The sequence below is a fragment of the Periplaneta americana genome, chromosome 15 (assembly GCF_040183065.1).
Source record: "Periplaneta americana isolate PAMFEO1 chromosome 15, P.americana_PAMFEO1_priV1, whole genome shotgun sequence".
Classification (NCBI taxonomy): domain Eukaryota; kingdom Metazoa; phylum Arthropoda; class Insecta; order Blattodea; family Blattidae; genus Periplaneta; species Periplaneta americana.
In genome coordinates, this window is record NC_091131.1 from 152,974,509 (window position 1) to 152,996,242 (window position 21,734).

The window sequence follows — 21,734 nt, forward strand, 5'->3', positions numbered from 1 at the left end:
AAATAGTGACATCTATTTGTATGTGCTGTAACTTTTATATTTTCATCATCTACCACAGGAGTGTGTTACATGTCGGAAGGACATTAATCTTGACAGCACTTTCAAATAGTCTTTGATAACCGGCTTAGTCGGCATAGTGATCATAGTGTTGTGTGGAGTGGGTTTGTAGAGATCTGTGTTAAGTGAATAGAAGTCATTGAGCTACAGAAAGAAGAATACTTCATAGGTACAGAATATTTTCGGATAATTTATAAGTTTTATTGTTGTCCATTTATGTTATGAATTGTGACTTGCGTGTGTGGTGCCGCTTCTGCCAATAGTTACATTATTGCGTGGAGGGAAGCTTGTTCGTTGATCTGTGTTGTTGCGTCTGTCTTTGGCGGTTTCTAACAATAATTTTAATTCTCTTGTTTAGGTCTGATATTCTAAAACTAGTTTGTAATAATCACGTACGTGGAGATTGGACAGCGGTTGGCTATTTCCTTCGAAACGTGAGTATGAAACTTATTTTACTGTATGTGCATTTGTGTTGAATTTGTTCAGATTTTACCGCCTTGATTATAATCTTGGCTTAGTGTTATCGTCAAGGTGTACTGTTGTGTTCAAGACAATTAAATTTAGTGCAAACATCGTACTGCTTTACTAGAAAATAACACAGTAATTATTACATAATTAAATACTTCACTGGAATATGTGGCAGAGGATATTGAATTTTTATATGCGTTTCTTGAAGTAGTACTGAGGCTATTGCATGCCACAAAATAAAATTAAGGAGTGGAATAATCGCGTATATATATATATATACTCTGTTGGAGGTCTGTCATATTGTGGTTGAGACAGTAGTGTTAATAGCTGTCGCCATCTGGAAGCACTCCTGTCGACCAGCTGGGGGGATAGTTTGGGTGTTGGCTGTAGTGCAGTGTTGCAAGTTTTCCCAAATTGGAAACGTGAAGGGAAGAATTGTTGTTTATTTTGATCTTGCATATATTATTTACTTTAAATGTTGCCATAAATTTGTGTTTAACAATTGTAGATATTTTTGTACAAAGTTGAACGTACAAAGGATATGTTATTTCATTTTTACATGCACTCTGTTGAGCCGCTCAATGGCTCTTGCTTCTTCCTTTTGTTTGACGAGATAACTGGTTGCAGCAGTACTCGTGACAGTAGGGGGAAGTATAGCAACACCGGAAGTGATGGTGAGTCAGACCGGTCGGACAGTTCCCCCTTCTCAGACGACCGTGTCGGGTGGGGTGGTTTTTAGGGCGAGCGATGTCTAGCAATACGTATTTGCTCCACATTTTAAGGGGGACCCGGGACTTATATGTGAACGCATGGAAGAATAAACTTTTCCAATATTAAAACTGCAGAGTTGCACAAAAAGATACAACCGTAATTTCATGCATTTTTACAGTCTTGTAATTAGTAATTTAGGATATTTTAAGATTGTGAAACCTAACTTTTAGGTAGATGGTTTATTTACTTACTATTACATACCGGTACTTTAAAGAAATTCCTAAATTTCCATACACCGTATGCACTTGCGCATTTCTCCTCCCCTTCGTGCAAGTCTCTCCCCCAGATTTTTAGAACTTCATCTTTTCAGAATTTAATTTTCCTAGAGTGGCCTGATTTAGGTAAAAGTACCAGTAGTGGGCCACTTAAGCACACATAGTGAGTTACAAGTGAAACATAAGAGAACAAAGAAATAAAGATAATTTCTATAATTAATTGAACACTTACTACTGTGAACACATTAAACAGCTTAACATAAGTTACACATATTTGTATAAAAAATAAAGATAATTTCTGTAGTTAATTGAACACTTATTTACTACTATGAACACATTAAACAGCGTAACATAAATTACTTATATTTGTATAAAAAATTAAAAACCTAAACTTCAGCATTGAGCCATTGCTGGGCATCCTAAATTTTGTATGTACCTATAATGGGCACCTTATACTGGGCCAATCAAATACAGAAATTTGACCGCGAAGTATAGCTATTAATACCATGGATTAAAATGTGGCAAAATAGATTAATAAAAATGTAATAAACTCTATAACATAATGCTAAAATGAAAATTACAAAAGGATCACAGAGAGCTTGTGAATTAACTAGGCCCTAATTACAACTTTTCTGTTACAGCCAGTTTTTAGTAAAAGTGTAGACGATCTTGCATTTTGAGTTGTGGTTGAGGTACCACTGCAATAATTTCAGATACGGATAGGCCTATATCTGACACATCATTTCCAATTTTAACAAAGTCCTTTTTACTTCCGGCTGACCTGAGAGCTTCGACACGTATAATCTTCCCTTTCACTACTTGAATCACACATAAATACACATTTTATGGAATTTCTTTTCCCACCAAAGAATGACACAAGTACAAATTTTCCATCTTGAATATCGGTGTCTTCTGTGACAGGTTCTCTTTCTTGATTTCGTGTTTTCACTTTCTTTCCAATGCGAGTCTCGAGAATCGTTCATTTCTGGGGCAGAGGCTTCAGACGATGATTTTTTTGTCCTTTTTTCTGATTCTTTTTTTCTTCTGTTCTCTTTCTACTTCTTTCAGTTTCAATAGCCTTTTTCTTTTTCATCTGTTCCTGCTTTTGATAATATTTTATCACAGCTGGAGAAGTTACAACTGCACGGACTTCTCTCGTCTCCTTCTCTTCGTCTAATCTCTGTTCTCCGTCTAATCTCGGTCTTCTTCTGACCAGAAAAGGACTCTCTTGAAGGAAGGGTACATTTAACGGCCCATGCACATTAGATGATCCAGTAGTAGGGCTAAAAGTCTTCTGTGTTAGATGATCCAGCAGTAGGGCTAAAAGTCTTCTGTTGCACAATGTTTGACGGCCCATGGACATTAGATGATCCAGTAGTAGGGCTAAAAGTCTTCTGTGTTAGATGATCCAGCAGTAGGGCTAAAAGTCTTCTGTTTTCACAGTGTTTGACGACCCATGCACATTAGATGATGCAGCAGTAGGGCTAAAAGTCTTCTGTTGCACAGTCGACGGTAAATACCTTGTAGGCTCAGGAGTTTTCTCTAATTGTGTAGCCAATTTTACTCCCTCTTCCAGCTTCCCTGTAAAGTTGCTCTTGGAATGCAATGCATTTGAGCGACTTTACGAACACTGCTATGTCTCAACTTCAGCTATTGCTTTCCGAATCTGCTCTTGTGTATAATTTTGCTCTCTTCTTCCTGTCGTTGTCCTAGAGCAGCCGTGTCGAAAATGTGACTCACGAGCACATTGTGGCTCGCAATGATAGCTGTGCATTCCTCTTACTTCCTGCCTTCCCCAACCCCCACCCTCTCACTCACTGGAATCAAAATTCGTTCCATTTGCTTATTTGTCTCTCAGCTGCGAGTGGCATATCGTCCAGTGTCTCTTTCGAAACCAATGTACCTCTACAAAACGAAAGTTCCAAGGAGGATGGGAGGACGCATTTTTTGTTGCCAATATGATGAGAATATTAAATGTATGATTTGTTCACAAGTATTACGAGGAAAACGGTTGTATAACATAAAACAGCATTATACATGTCACTCATGAAACATTAAAAGGTGAATTATTATTATTATTATTATTATTATTATTATTATTATTATTATTATTATTATTAGTATTATTATTTTATTATTATCTCTGTACGTCGATCCTTTTTCAGCAGATGTACGAATAATGCCATTAGATCTTCAATTTAAACTCGCAGATTTACAATGCGATGTTAAATGAAAGCTGTATGTAAGGACTTGACAAATGTTGAACTTTTCAAATCTTTGCCAAAAAATAAATATCCGAAGCTTTGTTTTTTCGCTTGTTCTGTTGAAGCCATGTTCGATACAACTTACGTTTGTGAAAAATTATTTTCAACAACGAAAACAGTAAAAACCAAATTTAGATCATAACTGATAGAAAATACCTTCGTGATCAGCTACGACCGGCAGTAAGTGACATAATTCCTGATTTTGAAACTCTGCCGCAATGTGATAATGTGTCCTATGTTTTTTTTTTTGTTCATTTCTTTCTTCGTTACACGTACTAAGCATTAGTTTGTAACCTTATACTGTATAAAATTATATTTAAGTGTTTCACTAAGGAAAATGAAATCCGTTAATAATTCAGACAGTTGCTTCACTTCTCCTTCGGGTGTCCGCCACCCTGCGTAGGTGCTATGCACGTTGCAGGTTACACAGTGGCTCGGCGCACGATGACATTTTCGCCACGGCTGCCCTAGAGTGAAGTGAAATAAATACAGTATGTTAAAAGGCAAATGTGTGCTGCTCTAATAGTAGGACTGCACCAGTAGAGACCCATGGTGGCCCACTACTGATTCCAGTCATATTATCTCTAAATAAAGTATCCAGATGTTCTAGTACTGGACCACCTATGCCTATTATTATAGGAGCAAAAAGGAAAATCATGATCCTTCAAAAACTGTACCCAGCTTATTTTTTTTTATCATTGTGGATAAAATAATACATGCATAATGCAAGGAAAATACTGAAATTTTGAAGAATTACCTCTTAATGAATTCTATAAGAATCAGTCAACCAATTGCAAGTGTAACACCACTTCAGACAAACTTCGTTACAGCTGCAAGACCAACAATTACTGATCAGGTAACCACCTATTGTTCTCTTGTATTGCAAGCTTGACCTTGAAGCTTGTTTTTCACTCTCAACATTTTGTGACTCACTACTGGTACATGGTTCACTATACTTTCGGTACTCTTACCTTTCTCCCTTTTATGTAAAGAAAAAGTTCGTTACGGGTGAGTGAGTCACGATAGTATTTTTCATAATAGATTAGTATTTTTCCCTGGACCAAAAATACAATACAGCCACTGGCGTGGCTCAGTCGGTTAAGGCGCTTGCCTGCCGGTCTGAAGTTGCGTCCGGGCGCGGGTTCGATCCCAGCTTGGGCTGATTACCTGGTTGCGTTTTTTCCGAGGTTTTCCCCAACCGTAATGTGAATGCAAGGTAATCTATGGCGAATTCTCGGCATCATATCGCCAAATATCATCTCGCTATCATCGACGCGAAATAACCTAGTAGTTGATACAGCGTCGTTAAATAACCAACTAAAAAATACAATGCAAACGAAGTAAAAATTAACCATTGAATAAGTTATAACTGCTTTACTGTATTAGTATTATGGGAAGTTAAATTACCTGGCTGACTAGTTTCGATGTGGTATCCGTTATTGTCCGATAACACAGTAAAGCAATTCTTTATTATTAAGTGATTATACAAATGCTAAAAAAAAGTGTATCCAAGAATGAGGAATAAAAATTAACGTGGACCAAAATAATAAAAATGTATTTTTCGTCGATATTTGTACTTAACGGTTTACATATCATCCCTTCTACGTGAAAAATGGAGATGATTCCTCTGAAGGACGACAGAAAAGATAATCTGGATTTGTTCTCTGATTAAAGTAGTGAAATGTAAAATATACAGTATATAACAGGTTGTTTCCAAATAAAACGATAATTTATCTTATGAAAATATGTAATTTAATTTCTTTTCATATGAGAGAACTCAATGGACTTCGGAATACATTACTACTTACTTACTTACTGACTTTTAAGGAACCCGAAGGTTCATTGCCGACCTCACATAAGCCCGCCATTGGTCCCTATCCTGAGCAAGATTAATCCAGTCTCTATCATCATATTCCACCTCCCTCAAGTCCATTTTAATATTATCTTCCCATCTACGTCTCGGCCTCCCCAAAGGTCTTTTTCCCTCCGGCCTCCCAACTAACACTCTATATGCATTTCTGGATTCGCCCATACGTGCTACATGCCTTGCCCATCTCAAACGTCTGGATTTAATGTTCCTAATTATGTCAGGTAAAGAATACAATGCGTGCAGTTCTGTGTTGTGTAACTTTCTCCATTCTCCTGTAACTTCATCCCTCTTAGCCCCAAATATTTTCCTAGGCACCTTATTCTCAAACACCCTTAACCTAGCTATGTTCCGCTCTCAAAGTGAGAGTCCAAGTTTCACAACCATACAGAACAACCGGTAATATAACTGTTTTATAAATTCTAACTTTCAGATTTTTTGACAACGGACTGGATGATAAAAGCTTCTCAACCGAATAATAACAGGCATTTCCAATATTTTATTCTATGTTTAATCATATACTTTGTCTTTTCGGGATTTACTTCCAAACCTATTTCTTTACTTGCTTGAAGTAAAATTTCCGTATTTTCCCTAATCGTTTGTGGATTTTCTCCTAACATATTCACAGCATCCGCATAGACAAGCAGCTGATGTAACCCGTTCAATTCCAAACCCTCTCTGTTATCCTGGACTTTCCTAATGGCATACTAGTCTAGAGCAAAGTTAAAAAGTGCTTTAGCCCACAGTGAATTGGAAACGCATGTGACAGAAACTGACCTGTACGGACTCTGCTGTACGTTTCACTGAGACACATTTTAATTAATCGAACTAGTTTCTTGGCAATACCAAATTCAATAAGAATATCATATAACACTTCTCTCTTAACAGAGTCATATGCCTTTTTGAAATCTATGAATAACTGATGCACTGTACCCTTATACTCCCATTTTTTCTCCATTATCTGTCGAATACAAAATATCTGATCAATAGTTGATCTATTACGCCTAAAACCACACTGGCGATCCCCAATAATTTCATCTACATATGGAGTTAATTAAAGTCAAAAAATAAATTATAAACTTCTGAATAGTACATTAAACAAAAACATGTCCAATTTCTGTGTAACAGTCTTGTTCGTACAGCTTGATTATTTACATAATTGTGAAAACAATTATTAATATCTTGTAGCATAACCTTTCGACTTTATTACTGCTTGGCATCTCCTCATTGATTTTACCAAGTTGTTACACTGTTCTGGTTTGATTTTAGCCCTTTTTTCTCTCATTAGGCCTACATGTTTCAGTTCCTCTATTGTTGTACACTTCTATTTCTCACACTCCTTTTCAAAATTCGCCACAAATGTTCGATAGAATTTAAGTCTGGTGATTGAGGAGGTGTTCGCAGTTACTGGGCTGTGTTCCATATGAGCCAGTCCTTATTGATTTAAGCAGTACGTCTATTGTCATTGTCTTGTTGGAACATGTACACAGGTGGCATCCCCATTTTTTGTGTACTCTGCCTAATATTTGACCTTAAAATGTTATTGTACACATACTTATCCATAATCCCATCTTTGAAGTCAATATTCCCCACACCATTTGCAGACATACATCCCCATAATAGTATGCATCCCCCTTGTTTCACTGCACGTAATGTGTTTTCTGTCCTTATCTCTGTTGGGCTTTCTCCACATCCTATGAATGCCATCGGAACCATAAAGATCTATCGTCGTCTATCTGACCAAATTACCCTGTTCCAAAATTCCTCATCCTTACCAACATGTTCTTTAGCGAAGTGCAATCTTCGAGCTCGGTTTGTCTCACTAATGTACGTGCTCTTCTGCCATGGTAATCATTTTTCCACAACACACACCGAATAGTTTGGTTACTGATCGTGTTTGAAGACTCTTTAATCATGACTCGAATTTGTGGAACGCTTATTCTTGGAATTTTGACAACTTGATTAACTATGAATCTCTCATCACGTGCATTTAGCAATTTTTGCTTGGTTTTTCTTGCCAAGTTATTCAAAGTTCCATGATTTCGAAATTTTTCTACATTGTGTTGTACTGTAGAATGTACTATAATGTAATGTAATGTAACAATTAAGCACCGTTGATTATCAATTATAGGCCTAAAATAAAATCTTACAAGATGACCTTAAAATTAAACTTGTAAATAAAAGATTTTTTTTTTAGTTAGCATATCTTTAATTAAGTAACAACAGTTTGTTTATATTGTTTTTGTGAGGGAAATATTACATTAAATTTATTAAATTTAATATTTATAGAAATTTGAAACCGTTCATTGTATGGTGCATAATGATGAAATATAAACTTAGCGATTAAAAATGTAATTATGAATTAATATGTCAGAAATGCTACATTATACAGCAATGCAATTTGGTGTTTTGTATTAACATTGCACTTTCATGCTCTGGTAAAAATTTGAAGATCATAAGATTGTGTAAGGACAGAAAACCCACGAGACAGACTGCCTCGACTCTCGTCCTGGTATTGCCCTTGCATAGCCACACCGTGTGGCGTGCTTTTCTAACAGATGTAGGGGCGGCAGCATGAGGAGCGTAGATGGCTGGAGCGGCGGCAACCAAGGGGGGCGGCAACAGGGGCGGCGAGGGCGTGGCTGATGGAGTGCACGCTGTAGGATGTTCAGAAGGGCGTGGCTGATGGAGTGCACGCTATAGGATATTCACAAGGGCGTGGCTGATGGAGTGCACTCTGTAGGATGTTCAGAAGGGCGTGGCTGATGGAGTGCACACTGTAGGATGTTCAGAAGGGGGCGACGGTGCCACTCTGGTCGTGGTGATACTGACCAGCACCAGGTGGGCGGCGATGGCGTGGCTGATGGAGTGCACGCTATAGGATGTTCAGAAGGGGGCGGCGGTGCCACTCTGGTCGTGTTGGTACTGACCAGCACCAGGTGGGCGGCGAAGGCGTGGCTGATGGAGTGCACGCTGTAGGATGTTCAGAAGGGGGCGGCGGTGCCACTCTGGTCGTGGTGGTACTGACCAGCACCAGGTGGGCGGCGAAGGCGTGGCTGATGGAGTGCACGCTGTAGGATCTTCAGAAGGGGGCGGTGGTGCCACTCTGGTCGTGGTGGTACTGACCAGCACCAGGTGGGCGGCGAGGGCGTGGCAGATGGAATGCACGCTGTAGGATGTTCAGAAGGGGGCGACGGTGCCACTCTGGTCGTGGTGGTACTGACCAGCACCAGATGGGCGGCGAGGGCGTGGCTGATGGAGTGCACGCTGTAGGATGTTCAGAAGGGGGCGACGGTGCCACTCCAGTCGTGGTGGTACTGACCAGCACCAGGTGGGCGGCGAAGGCGTGGCTGATGGAGTGCACGCTGTAGGATGTTCAGAAGGGGGCGACGGTGCCACTCCGGTCGTGGTGGTACTGACCAGCACCAGGTGGGCGGCGAGGGCGTGGCAGATGGAATGCACGCTGTAGGATGTTCAGAAGGGGGCGACGGTGCCACTCTGGTCGTGGTGGTACTGACCAGCACCAGGTGGGCGGCGAGGGCGTGGCTGATGGAGTGCACGCTGTAGGATGTTCAGAAGGGGGCGGCGGTGCCACTCTGGTCGTGGTGGTACTGACCAGCACCAGGTGGGCGGCGAAGGCGTGGCTGATGGAGTGCACGCTGTAGGATGTTCAGAAGGGGGCGACGGTGCCACTCTGGTCGTGGTGGTACTGACCAGCACCAGGTGGGCGGCGAGGGCGTGGCAGATGGAATGCACGCTGTAGGATGTTCAGAAGGGGGCGACGGTGCCACTCCGGTCGTGGTGGTACTGACTAGCACCAGGTGGGCGGCGAGGGCGTGGCAGATGGAATGCACGCTGTAGGATGTTCAGAAGGGGGCGGCGGTGCCACTCTGGTCGTGGTGGTACTGACCAGCACCAGGTGGGCGGCGAGGATGAGGATCTGGAAAATAATTAAGTACGTTCAATTGCGATATTATTGCTCAGGCTTGAAGTCTTTTGACATAACGGATACTGTTAACACCATGGTGAGAACACATTAAAATTATCACCAGGTTTATATTAAATATTTCATGTTAGCATATTTGGTATTACTTTTTTTAATATAATATGTTAACATTAATTATGAAACAATATAGTAATATGATATTTTCGGTGCTTAACTTATTGATATGATCAAGTAAAACAAGATTTAAAATATCGCAATGCATAATTTTTATATGTAGGTACTTGCAGTGGAAATAAATAATTGCCATTAAGTTACATTTATATAAATCACGGGAAGGTAAAGTAATGGTTCTGCGATATAAATATTGAATAAATAGTTAATTTATAATAAAATTAAGAAGCACTTTGTGTTAGATTGAAATGCAATTGTTCTGTGAAAGAATGAATGTTGTTAAGATTTCATGAGTTGTAATTGAGTGAATAATTCCTATTTATAAGCAATATTTAATTTTAAATTTCGTAACGTGTTCTGCACACTGCTACTAAAATGCCATTGAATAAACAATTCCTCTAAGATAAGTATATAAATGTTGACATTAATATATATATATATATATATATATATATATCCCCAGTAAGTTGAATGTGTAAGCTCATACCTTACTGTTGGGGGGGCGGAGGAGGGGGCGAGGACGGTTGGTCTTCCCCCTTCTCATCTTGGTCCTGATGTTCTGGAATTTCATCCTCTGTATAGACCCTCCTCAACTTCCCCCCCTCCACCACCGTGAAGCGCCCGGTGTTCCTGTTTTCGTGGGGCACGAAGATCCTCGGCACAGGCGTCTCTTCCGCTGCCAATTCCCCGTCCTGGCCAGCAAGGGCGTTGTAGTCTGGCTCTGGTCCTGGCTCTGGTGGTCGAGGCTTGTACTTGTTGTAATCGGTCACCTTGATTTCCTTTTCGGAGGGGGAATTGAGGTCCTCCTCCTGCAGACGGGGCCGCCTATGCCTGTCCTTCAGGATCACCTCTTTCGGGTGGACCCCCAGAGGCACCCTGCCTTTGTCCCCGGTCACGATGCAATAAATCCCGTAGCCTGTGCCCAGTAGAGATCCTACACCTATCGTCGTTATGGCGGTGTTTACCAGCCTCTCTGGCTTTACTAATTCTCGAATTCTTGCGTTTTGGGTAACGAATTTCAGAGCTGATCTGAACATCTTGGCCCACTGAGAATGTATGTAACACAGCAACGGCATTGCTATTGTTGTCATGCATCGTCTCCATAGAGACTGCAGTTGTTGTTTCGCTAAGTATCGTCAAATACTTTACAGTGATAATACCGGAAAGTTCACGGTAAAAGTGGCGAATGACTCGCCAGTGCTATCTAGCGGCAGGGATTGTAGGCAGCGAGGATGATGTGACAAATAGCGCGTTGAACTGTATTTATGAGCTTTGTTCTTCGACAAACACAAGATGTCCTAAGGATTATTCTCATTATAGTTGTTGTAGCCTACACAATGTCAGTTAAATGTGGAAATGTTTGTTCTGTGTTTTGTAAAAATATGCCTAGCAAAATATACTAGATCTTTCTTCACATTTCCAACAGCTAGAGATTGGGAGTAGTCATATAAACACCAGTAGAATGTTACTTTTCTGTTACAAGATGATGATGATGATGATTACTAGTACTACTACTACTACTACTTATAATAATAATAATAATAATAATAATAATAATAATAATAATAATGGCTTTATTTAATCTGGCAGAGTTAAGGCCGTAAGACCTTCTCTTACACTCAACCAGGATTAAAACTAGCTTACACAGTTGAACATAAAACTGGATCGGAATTACATACTGACACAATTTAGGTACATAATAAGATTAAAAGAGGTAGTTACATAAAATTTACCTCATAAAATAAAAATAAACATAGTGAAATACATATTAATTTTGTTAGAATCAAATACGAATCACATAAAAACAGAAGCCGATAATTCAATAAAAAAAAATGTACACAGTAAAAATAAAAATAAACACAGTATATATATTAGTATTAGATTAAAATTAAATAGGATTTATATAATTAAACCAGAAACCGACAATTCAATAAAATGTACACAAAAAATAGATTAATCATAAAAAAACAACAGCACAGTGGGATACATATTGGCGTTAAGTGATAAATAAACACGATTTAGATAATAAAAATAAGAAAAAAAATAAATACAGTGGAACACATTCCATTAAATATTTGCAATGCGTTAGGTCTGGCAACTCATAAGATATTTTTCTAATTTACATTTAAAGGAAATTAAAGTTCGGCAGCCCTTTATATGTTTATTCAACCATTTATGTATTTATTCATATGTATATATTTATTCATCCATTTAAATATTTATTCATCCATTTATATACTTCCTTATCCATTTGTATATTTACTTACCCATTTATATGTTTAATAAGCAATTTATTTATTTATTAATCTATACTAATAATAATTCTGTAGCCGAAATTTTTCTGGTAATTTTCGATTTTCCAAAAATAATTGGTCCTAACATATATAATTAACCACCCTGAAACAGAAAATCGATTTTTTGAAAATTTTGTTTGTATGTCTGTCTGTATGTTTGTTACTTTTTCACGCGATAATGGCTGAACGGATTTCGATGAAAATTGGAATGTAAATGAAGTTTGTTGTAACTTAGATTTTAGGCTATATGGCATTCAAAATACATTATTTAAAAGGGTGGGTTATAAGGGGGCCTGAATTAAATCGAAATATCTCGCTTATTATTGATTTTTGTGAAAAATGTTACATAACAAACGTTTCTTTAAAAATAATTTTCGATAAGTTTTATACCTTGAAAAATTTTGATAGGACTGATATTTAATGAGATAAATGAGTTTTAAAATTGAAATAACAGCCATCTAAGGCCGTGTAATGAATTTAAAAACAAATGACTTCGTCTATAAGGGGCCTTGGACAGAAACAATCGAAAGCTATGAAAGATAGCCTACAGAGAATGTTTCTGTGTTTGTATGAAGTAATATCGGAAGCTAAATTAACCGATTTGTATAATTAATTATTATTTCACCACTGGAAAGTGTAGTTTCTCTAGATGGACATAATGCTATAATGTTATTACAGTAACTTCTGATATAATATAATATAATATAATTTAAGGTATTTGAAGGGTTCAGAACCATAGTGGGCCAAGCGCCATTTACTGAATAGGTAGAAAACAAGGGTTAAAATTAAGTTATTACCATAATTCAATGGAAACCTATAATAAGTAAAATAAAATATACAAATTAAATCTAAATGATGTCAATCTTCATTAAACTATGGTTGCATGTAATAAAAATTAAGAAACATGTTAAAGGAATTGTCATTGCACCAAATGAGTGTCTCTGGACCAAAATGATCGCATTTTAATTATTTGGATGCAATTTAAATTAAGTAACATTTTAAACGATTTATCCTTCTATCAAACACGAATGTTCCCTGGATCAAATGTCCTGTTTTAATTATGTAATTACTTTATATTTATTTCTAACGGGTGCAGAGGAGCGCACGGGTACGGCTAGTGAATTCATATATTTATTCATCCATTTATTATTTCCTCACTCATTTGTATATTTGTTCATTTATATATCTATTCATCCATTTATACATATATTCAGCAATTTATATGTTTAATAAACAATTTATATATTTATTAATGAATTCATATATTTATTAATGAATTCATATATTTATTCATCCATTTATTATTTCCTCACCCATTTGTATATTTGTTCATTCATTTATATATCTATTCATCCATTTATACATATATTCAGCAGTTTATATGTTCAATAAACAATTTATATATTTATTAATGAATTTATATATTTATTAATGAATTCATATATTTATTTATCCATTCAATATTTACTCATCTATTTATATATTTACTCATCCATTTATATAATTACCCATCCATTTATATATTTTCTCACCCATTTAAACATTTACTCATCCATTTATATATTTATTAATCCATTTAAACATTTATTCAGCAATTTATATACTTAATAAGCAATTTAAAAATTTATTAATGAAATGTATGCTTACTCATCCATTTACATAATTACTTACCCATTTATATATTTAATCGTCCATTTATGTACTTACTCATCCATTTATATATTTAATCGTGCATTTATTTATTTACTCATGCATTTATATATTTAATCGTCCATTTATGTATTTACTCATCCATTTATATATTTAATCGTCCATTTAGGTTTTTACTCATCCGTTTATATATGTAATCGTCCATTTATGTACTGACTCATCCATTTATATATTTCATCGTCCATTTATGTATTTACTTATCCATTTATATATTTGCTCATCCATTTATATATTTACTTACAAACAAATGGCTTTTAAGGGACCCCAACGTTCATTACCGCCCTCGCATAAGCCCGCCATTGGTCTCTATCCTGAGCAAGATTAATCCAGTCTCTACCATCATATCCCATCTTCCTCAAATCCATTTTAATATTTTTCCCCATCTACGTCTATTTCCCTTCTGTCTCCCAACCAACACGCTATATACATTTCTGGATTCGCCCATACGTGCTATATGCCTTGCCCATCTCAAACTTCTGGATTTAATGTTCCTAATTATATCAGCTGAAGAATACAATGCGTGCAGTTCTGAATTGTGTAACGTTCTCCATTCTCCTGTAACTTCATCCGTCTTAGCCCCATATATTTTCCTAAGAACCTTATTCTCAAACACCCTTAATCTCTGTTCCTCTCTCAAAGTGAGAGTCCAAGTTTTACAACCATACAAAACAACCGGTAATATAACTGTTTTATAAATTCTAACTTTCAGATATTTTGACAGCAGACTAGATGACAAAAGCTTCTCAACCGAATAATAACACGCATTTCCCATATTTATTCTGCGTTTAATTTCCTCCTGAGTATCATTCATATTTGTTACTGTTGCTCCAAGATATTCGAAATTTGAAACCTTGGCGCAAGAATAACTCATGAAGGACCTCTCTTATTGATAGGCCACGTTTAGTAGCTAGTTGTGAGAGCGGAGAAGTGGGGCTAGGAGAAGGTAACCTCGCGACCTATGCGTGCAGTATGCCGACCTGAGATAACATTCAATATCATCGGTTCAAAAACATTACCGCTCCATAGCCTGTACTGATCCTTTATTACATCTCTGCCTCTGCGTAACGTCACAGTTTGCATTTACAGGGAAAAGAAATAGCAAAATGTTGTAATGCTTTTAAATACTATGCTAAAAACATGAGATTTCTGCGGAAGAGATTACAGGATCGAAGACTCATTCGAGAATGACCGAACATTAATGATCGGCGTTGCAGGAATATCACAAAAGTTAAACGCTTTAGGGCAGAGCAAAGACAAATATTTTATCTCTGTGAGTCTTCGATAGTCACCGATTTGACTTTCCACAATTGGTGGCAGAAAGGAAAAGATGTTAGAAGAAAACAACAGTAGATATAGGTTCCGAAACTGAATTTCTTGATAGTGATCTTCTCATTTTATGATGACTACCACCAAGAAATGAACTCCACCATCCGCGAGAAATGGCTGAGGGAGCCAGTAACTCCGAACTTGCCACCTGCCTCTGTAACAGTGCGCGTCTACTGTTCTCCAACCAGGAGATCAACCGTGAAAGGAATGTGCTTACTATTGCGTCGTCTATTGGAGCGAAGTAGATAGATAATATTACCGTTATAACGTCAGTTTAAAAACCATGCGCTGTCCTGCATATGTTATTTCCTGTATGGAGAGATTAAAAGACCAGGAGATTAACAGTGATCTAATTTTGTAACTAGGGTAGTATCAATATGTGTGTGTATCAATGTTATTGTTTGTGCTGTGGGAGCTAGCCAATACAGATACGAGTACCCACGTGTGTGACCTTATGACATCAACATTCATTCACAGCATTACCCCGCTTCGTCTCAGTCCCCAAAGACTTTCTCGTGGTTGGAGTACAGTACTATGGACGAAATATTCGATTGAGTGGAGATGATGGGAATGGTACTGTACTCCAACCAAGAGAAAGTCTCAGGGGAATGAGACGCAGCGGGGTAATGCTGTGAATGAATATTGATCTCATAAGGTCACACACGTGGGTACACGCATCTCCATTACGATAACACTGATACACACATATTTATACTACCCTAGTTACAAAATTATATCACGGTTAACCTCCTGGTCTTTTAATCCCTCCATACAGGAAATAACATATGCAGGAGAGCGCATTTTTTTTAAACTGACGTTATAATGGTAATATTATATATCTACTTCGCTCCAATATATGACGCAATAGAAGCCCATTCCTTTCGCGGTTAATCTCCTGGTTGAAGAACAGTAGTGATGATGGCTCTGGTGGTAGTGGAATGAAAATGCTAGTGCTAGTGATAACTCTGTCTTAGCTATGCCTTTGGAGTGAAAAACACACTTTTTTAAGTGTGTGTAATAACATTTATATATAATATATATACGCAATGAGCTTATAATCATAAATAAACACTTGGCACTACATCCATAGAGCGTAGTCTTATTTTCCTTATCGTAATTCCAATATACCTGTGCTGTGGATATACAGGGACAGCATTTTATTTTTACTAATATTTTTAATATTAACCTGTCTATACCTTTAGAGAACCGGAAACACCGTTCGCTACCTCCTTCCACGACTGGAGTTCGATGATACTGGCGTAAAACACAAACACATGACTGTACTAGGTATAGGAGGGAAGAAAAGTAGTTCATCCATTTACGTAAACTAGGAAATATCGCAATTTTGAGTTCGATAATTTTCATTAGGTTATTGTTTAATCAAAATGCAGTACTTTATTAAGAATAAGTGTTTTTACTCACGAACTGAGTTATCCATGCGAACGTATTCATTATGCAGTGTATATTATACTGTCTACAGCACATTAGCGTGCAATATAGAGAATGAAGTTAAATTGAAAAATAATCATAATATGGATATTTAAACATATTTTTGAAAATGGTAGCCGTTCATTTGGATACAGCCTTCAGTTCATTTGTGCATATTATCGCACTATAGACTATTGTACTTAATTCTAATTACCAGTTTCGTCCTTCGTACTAGTAACTCATGTTGAAATAATTCTGTACCTACTCTACAAAAGAGTACCTTACGTAATGTAAATTCAATCTTCACTTCTGCTCGACCCGCACAGATAAAATTACTCAGACATGCCATCTACTGTCCATTCAAGTGGTTATGCCGCAGGATCGTAGAAAGGGGGGAAATCACGTGACAGTTAATTACTTAACGAGGCCCTTTTATTTAAGTCATTTTAAACAGTTGTATAATATTACGTAAATGTCCAATTCCTAACAGAAATTAATCTTTTCAGAAAAGAGCTAAGACATCCCTGCTTTTACAGATGGGCGTGCAGAAGCAGGTGGGGGAAATCGGGATGGGACGTAGGCAAACGAACACTACCTGTGCGAAAATATGATTCAATATTGAAAAATCTTTCGTCACTGGAAAACGCGAACATATTTCTGGAACGTACTGTACTCACTAATTAAGTGCTGTTTACTATATGCAGCCTTGATTCTGTGTGGAGGAGAGTTGGAACTTCATTAGTAGAAGGGGTGGGAGTGAAGTACATTCAAAAACTCAGGTACAATAAAAATTGAAGTAAAAATAAAATGATGTCCCTGTAGAACAAAAATGTTTTTGTACGCTAATTAGTACTAATCATTGTAGAATGTTGTCAATACATCTTGCTTATCGCGAGTACGTCATAATCGGGACTTGGGAATCTAGCTCACTACTAAACGCGGCCCTACAGTACTTAACATTGAGAATATAGCAATGTTTACATATATGAACCAATTAATAATGCCACACACACTGCTGCTGCTTTGGTGACATACGCAACTGAGTCGATTGAATAAGAGTACGAATAATGGAGTCTCGCTCGAGCAGCTGTACGAGCAAGTTCGTTCCGAGTAGTCGGCCTATAGTACGCTGTCAGCCCGAGTTACGATCTTCTCGGCGCAGAAGGAGTTATTTTATTACATTTGTGTAGTCATAGGGTAGAATGGCAACAAAGGTTTCGAGACAAAATACAATCAAGATTATTTTCAACAAAGATCAACAATGTCCAACGGTTTTTGAAATACATCAGTTGATTGAAGATGTTCTGCAAGTACGTGACGAAGAACTGTAGTTAAACAAAACGCTGCATACTTAAATATGCACAATGGCAACAGTTACAACAAGTATATGAATTCATTTGTGGGAATGTCTACAATGATGCTTGTGAATGGTGGATCAGTGGCTTGAACACACTGCCTGGAAGTGAGGAGATCGCAACGGTTCGTGTTATGAACATACCTCCAGAAATTTGCAACGAGAGAATAATTAATGTTTATCAAAATTATGGGGTAATGCAACAGATGAAGAATGAAAAATGGTCAAATAGGTACAGATATCGAGTTGATACTGGTGTTAGAATAGTTAAAATGTCATTAAAAATCAATACCATTAACGGTGTCTATAGCTCATTATGAAGCTTATATAACATATCTTGGTCAGGAACAACATTGTTTTATATGTGGTGCTACTACACAAATGCGAAATACTTGTCCACAAGGAGGTATGTTAAATAATGGGAATATTTATTTTCTCCTCGATCGAGATCAACTATGAGAGATATATTCAAACAACCTAATCGGTCAAATGTGGATGTACAGGCTGAATACCCTATTACAGAAGCAGGTAAATCAATAGTTATATCCTGGTTTAGGGTCCTAGACAACTTCAGAATGAAGTGAAGTTAACAGTATAGTCGGAGGCACGGATTTTGGCAGATGACCTCAATGACATTTCAAGTAGGCGAGCCAATGTTTTGTGAGAACTGCGAGAATGAATGGCGATAAGGCTGTCTGTCGCTGTTTATATGTTCACACTCGCCTCTCGTATCGTTATTATTAATTAATAAACACACCACGGTACAGTCCGACTCAAAGAATACCTTAAATACATGTAAATGACTTTCGTTCGTAATGATTTTACAATACGTCTCGTACATTTTCTAAATTAAAAGGAAAAAGCATTGCATTGCGCATATATGAAGAGTCCACTGCAAGAATGATGGATGTCATTTGGAATACATTTTGCAGGAGAAGCAATTGAAAGTTTGAAATGTTTAGAGCTGAAAACTTAGAGATTTTCCGATCATTACTGGACAATGATTATCAGTGTTAATGCCCTCTGTATGTACATTCTATGTATATGTCTTAAGCTATGCATTGACAGTCTTGGTTCATTTTCGACAAGAAAGTGACATCCATTATTCTTGCAGTGGAATCTTCATATGTATGTATGTATATATATATATATATATATATATATATATATATATATAATGCTACCCTTACCAGATAAATATACAAGATTTGTCCAGCAATAATCTAGGGATCTTCTACTGGTGTTGCGACAATTCAAATTAATAAAATTACTATTCTTCTTATTAATCAAAATATAATTCGGTTAATAGGATAAAATTGCATACTGCGGAAGTTAGATTTATATAAAGGTATAATAAATAGGATTGCAATGGATATTACAAGGGCAATAATTTCTTCACACGCACATTGTGAATAGAACAGAGAAGAAAGCATTTTAAAATATTCGAAATCGTACAAAATATCGGAGAAACCAATTTTCCCTGCACAAATTGCACCAATTGAAAAATATAATTACCATTCACAATAAATACTGTATTTTATGGATTCTAAAAAGTTGTTTATTAATCTAGAGGTACTGGCTGATGACTATACTAAATTCCAGAACAACATGCATTCAGAATATGTAGAAATTACACTTTGGATTTTACTAAATGTATAGGCCTACTATCAAAAGGTGTTACATACCCCCTTAAATACTGTACATGTGTTACCTGTGCGATATCCGATGTTTAATTTTTTGAAATATAATTCATAGTACTGAAACTGCCATATTGAATTCTCACAAATTGTATTATTCGTAATTTTCGTCTCGAAAACCCCTAAGATATCTAATTTCATTTTTCACCCATTTTGGTCCCACTCCACCACTTTAGGGACAAAGTCGAACTAAATAATACCTTATTACTGAAGTTATTTCAAGGGAGTAGCCTACATGAAATTGAATTTTTTTTTCCTTATACATTTTAGAAACAATTCTGAGAGATGAGATGAATAGTCTAACCCAATTTTATGAGTGAATCTTTCTTTTAAATTTAAAGGTCTGCTGGTTAAAAAAAATAAATCGGTATAATTATTATGATCATTACTGCCTCCCATTTTCCATCCCTTAATGTTCGTATTTCGTAAAACTCAGTCTTCTCTATTGACTAAGGATTAACATATTTCCATATACATATATATATATATATATATATATATATATATATATATATATATATAACAGATTTTATTTTCATTTCGTACAATATTCTGGTCACGAGACATAATCATATACTTTGTCTTTTCGGGATCTACTACCAAACCTATCGCTTTATTTGCTTCAAGTAAAATTTCCGCGTTTTCCCTAATCGTTCGTGGAGTTTTGCCTAACATATTCACGTCATCCGCATAGACAAGAAGCTGATGTAACCCGTTCAATTCCAAACCCTCTCTGTTATCCTGAACTTTTCTAATGGCATATTCTAGAGCGAAGTTAAAAAGTAAAGGTGATAGTGCATCTCCTTGCTTTAGCCCGCAGTGAATTGGAAAAGCATCAGATAGAAACTGGCCTATACGGATTCTGCTGTAAGTTTCATTGAGACACATTTTAATTAATCGAACAAGTTTCTTGGGAATACCAAAGACACATATAGGCTACTGTAATATTTGTTTAGTTTTTGGAGGTGACTGTCCAGAGTGCACAAATACTCGGGCGTGCATGTTTACTATTATGTCCTACCCATTCCACTGCGACAGAGATAACAGCCGATCTTGCAGCGGTGAGGAACTCGCTCTCCAGTACACATTAAGAAAATCAATCTGCCAAAATCCCTGGCGCGACCTATACTTACCTATTTTCCTATAGGAATAGCCTTTCAGAGCCAGGCGAACAATAACTTTCTTTAAATCGGAACTGAGTTCCTTACGGCGCTCCACTGTACACAATTCTGAATGAAAGACTAACAGCAAGTGACCGCCACTGAAAGACAACCCTGTGCGTACTGCATGCTTGTTTACTATGCATTTAAGCGTACCCCCTCTCCGTGGAGTAAGTGTTACATGAATTTCACGGAATATGTAGTTTTACATTTTTATATAAGTAACAGGTGTATGTAAATTCACTTGTGGAGTAACGGTTAGTGTGTCTGGCCGCGAAACCAGGTGACCCGGGTTCGATTCCCGGTCGGGACAATTACTTGGTTTAGGTTTTTTTCCGGCGTTTTCCCTCAACTCAGTATGAGGAAAAGCTGGGTAAAGGGTACGGTCACACGTCGCTACTTTTGCAGCGATGCAGTACAAAAATCTGCGCAATTGTCTTACTGCGACTTGTGAACAACGGTGCAACCCGAAAAGTAGCGGCTGCCGAACCTGCTGCTCGCTACTTTTCCATGCTGCGCGCAGCTTAAAAGTAGCGACGTGTGAACAGGGTTCTCAGGGTTGCGACCAGTGTTACCACCCAAATGTGCCAATGATACTTTTATTGTTTGGATATACTCGTATTTTAATGTTAGATGTGATAAAAATAAATTATTTGTAACAGTTACTAAATACACAACACAGTCTGAGCATATTTGCTGACTATATAATTAATTTTTTTTAATTTTCCGTAGCGTAGTTTCAAACAGGGTTGCCAACATTGATTACGTGAATATGCTGTTGGTTATCATTTAAGTATATAGGCGTTTTTAAAAGCTTTATAGTAAAAATAATGCCAATTTCTGAATAGTAGTTAAGACAGAAAAGCAAATAATAGATAAGTAAGCTTTCGCATGAGTTTCTTAATAATGCGAACATAACCACAAAATGTATATTGAGAAGTCAACACGGAGATGGAAACCTGCAGCATGACTGCAGCTGCAAAAGTAGCGCCTTGTGTGTGAACAG

The 21,734-nt window shown here is 37.2% G+C and overlaps 1 protein-coding gene across 3 annotated transcripts in view; it reads left to right on the top strand.

Annotated features, from left to right (window-relative positions):
• Positions 1 to 71: 71 nt before the first annotated feature.
• The window catches only part of LOC138715458 (A-kinase anchor protein 200-like), a 420,917-nt gene continuing 399,254 nt past the window's right edge, over positions 72 to 21,734 (top strand). For 2 of the 3 annotated variants that reach the window (XM_069848378.1, XM_069848382.1), the window contains exons 1-2: positions 72 to 226; positions 416 to 491. The gene's annotated coding sequence lies outside the window, so the exon portion shown is untranslated. The remainder of the gene's footprint in view (positions 227 to 415; positions 492 to 21,734) is intronic. The other variant, XM_069848380.1, reaches the window with a different exon arrangement.